The sequence below is a fragment of the Capsicum annuum genome, chromosome 6, assembly GCF_002878395.1.
Source record: "Capsicum annuum cultivar UCD-10X-F1 chromosome 6, UCD10Xv1.1, whole genome shotgun sequence".
In the NCBI taxonomy this organism is placed as follows: Eukaryota; Viridiplantae; Streptophyta; class Magnoliopsida; order Solanales; family Solanaceae; genus Capsicum; species Capsicum annuum.
The window spans coordinates 200538898-200541927 of NC_061116.1; the positions used below are offsets into that span (position 1 = coordinate 200538898).

At 29.7% G+C, this 3030-nt stretch overlaps 1 non-coding gene across 1 annotated transcript; it reads left to right on the forward strand.

The window, feature by feature from the left end:
* The first annotated feature begins 1963 nt into the window (after window positions 1-1963).
* TRNAK-CUU lies at window positions 1964-2036 on the forward strand. Its single transcript has one exon. It is a non-coding gene; the product is annotated as a tRNA-Lys (tRNA).
* The last annotated feature ends 994 nt before the right edge of the window (window positions 2037-3030 follow it).

Here is a 3030-nt window from a genome sequence, read left to right on the forward strand (position 1 = left end):
TTCTTTCATTACTTTATGTTTCAACTTTTAGTATTTGTGACTACAATCCATTGCTACTTGATTTTTGATTGAGTTTTTAATTCATCGATCAATGATTTAATAAAATATAACTTTTTCCTTCACGTTGTTGCTCTATAATGTGTTATTGAGTTTTTAATTCACTTTACTTCAAAATTCTTTTACTCCTATAATTTTTCATGCTGAGGGATTAAGATTTTGCTGAGTATCGAATTTAGTATTTGGCATCTTGCTTTTTATTTTTTTTAGCCATTCTTTCATATCATAATGTTAATTTTAAGGGTGGTGTTGCAAATTACAATGCCAACAACAATGATTTCTTTATGTTAGAATTATATGATATGTATAATGCAATTTTGTAGATATTTAGGATTAAAGATAGAGTATGACATTATATTCAATTTATTCTCATAAAGTGGGGTTTGAATAAAGTAGAATATGCACATAAATTATTTTTATATTAAAGATAAGATAAATAGGTTGCTTTTTATAGACTCCCGGCTCAAGACCAAAATATATTTAAATATTTTTTAGCTCTTAAAAAATTTACTTCTCATTACTTTTAATCTTTAAGTATTATTAAAGATCTTTCATAAATTTAATAAACATTTTATGATCGCGCGAAGCGCGGTCAAGTTACCTAGTTGTAAAAAATAAAACTTATACTTGTTGTTTTTCTTTCAGATTGTGCCACGTTTCAGAAATTGAATGGTACATCGTCATATATTGAGTGAGTTTATTAGATTTGTATTGCTTTTTTTTTTCCTTAATTTATTTGCAATATGGAAAGAGGACTCACTCACGAAGTGCCTTTTAACTTTTGGAAGCCAAGTGAATCAAAGAGGGTTCAATATATAATTCTCTAGTACTATATAATTAAACTACATAATTTTAAAAATAAAGAAAAAGGAAATAGGAAAACTGAGATCTGAATCATAGAATCTAAGAATTCAATAATTGAGCACTACTGTGTAAACTCTGCTTTTAGAGTTACAACTTTGTCTATGTAAAAGTCCGTACAAATTTGTTAATGAAAACCTAATTTTTATACAATAACTTTGCATGACACAATGTTTAAATAATAAAAAAACCAAACGACAAAGTTAGTATCCAAATTCTACACCTAAAGTTGACTTTCTTTGTTCTAATTCTAAAAAGAACATATTGCGGAGGACAAAGTAATTATCACATACTTTGGCATGAAATAGACTTCCCATTTTTCTTAAAAAAAAACAATTGTAATTGGGTTTTAAGTTATGTTCATTGTAGGTGCAGATTTTGTTAACACAATTAGATCACTTTCAACACGAGTTACAAGGATCAGTAACTCTGTTCTAATTCTTATATGGCATAGTTTGAGTCAGATAACATTAAGAAAAAGTGAAAATTTTTAAAATCTATGATCTTAAATATGCAACAACATTCTTGTGTCTATAAAGTTTCTAGTAAAGAATGTGGCATTCCTTTCGAAAGAGTGAGTGATTCGAATAGAAGTTTAAAGTTAAATTATTTTCAAATAAAGAAAGGTGATTTTTTTTTTTTTTAAAAATAAACTAACAAAAAGATATTGTCAGTCATACTCAATTAGAAAACAGGAAATAATTACTAGTAAATTCTGTAATAAAGATTACTTAATTGATAATCTGGTTAAAATTATGAATTTGATTGACTAATCATGAATAAGCAAACACAAAGCACACAAGCATAAGCTCCATGACATTTTTTCTATTAAATCAGTGCATGAACTTGGATCTCAGAATGATGTACAGAGAGACTCCTCATCATACCACTTCTTATGGACTAGTTGAAAATGATTCTGATCTAGTTCATGGCTTATTAAAAGTAAAAGACGAAAATGCTAATACATTTGGTTTTGATACAATCAAATAGAAAGTTCGAAATCATAATTATACGTATAATATATTACTCGCAACTTTAGTAATAAGCCCGTCTAGCTCAGTTGGTAGAGCGCAAGGCTCTTAACCTTGTGGTCGTGGGTTCGAGCCCCACGGTGGGCGGTTTTTTTGGTCATATTTTCTGTCTGTTCTTGGAATTTTACTTTGTTGAACTTTTGGTCATATTTTCTGAATTGTTCTTTGCATTTTACTTTTTTGAACTTTTGGTCATATTTTCTATATTGTTCTTTGCATTTTTAGAAATGTGATTTCCATGGTTGTTTCATTACATCCAACTCGCTGGAGTTCAGCTTTTAGGGCGGGTTTGGTATGGAAGGAATTATATTTATCAAAAATCATTTTTTATTTTCTTGATTGGTCAATTTTTTTGAAAAAAGTAATGTTTCTAGGAAAATGAGTTCATAGAAGGACGAAAACTAGGTTCCGTAAAAGTGATATTCCACATTGATTATAGCCTCTCCACTCCAAACACACTTTATCTTCACCCTCATTCTTGTAGCCCCATCCCGACCACCTCACACTCCAACCTCCCATAATATTTGTACAAATTATTTACAAATACTTTTAGAATGATATTTTTAAAATTATTTACAGAAAAAAAAAGAGTAGGAAACCTAGATATCTTCTTAATAAAACATTTTCCTTCGTACCACCATACACACCATGGTGTTGATCTTTTTCTCATGCTCGTGCAAGTTCTTCTCTTTTATGGTCTGCCACGAAAAAAGAGGACAAAAGTGGGTGGGTGGCTAAAGGACACAACTCTCTAAAAGTAAGGCTCAATCATAGAGGAAGGAGTTTATATTTTTATAGATAATCAAATAGATAATAAGCTGTTGAAAATATAGAAAAATTAAAAAGCAATTTTTGTAAAAGAACAACATATTCAGCAGGGCGGGTCTACATTCCTTCGTCGGGTTCTCCGACAATCACTAAACTCAACACGAAATAAATAAAATTACATAGAAAATATAAAAAAACAGATATATACTATATAAAAATACCCACTAAACAAAAAGTTGGTTGGGTGTATTGATATGTAGGTTGACTTTAAGGTTTTTCACTAGATGCGCCCCGGACTCAAACCTCATTGAGG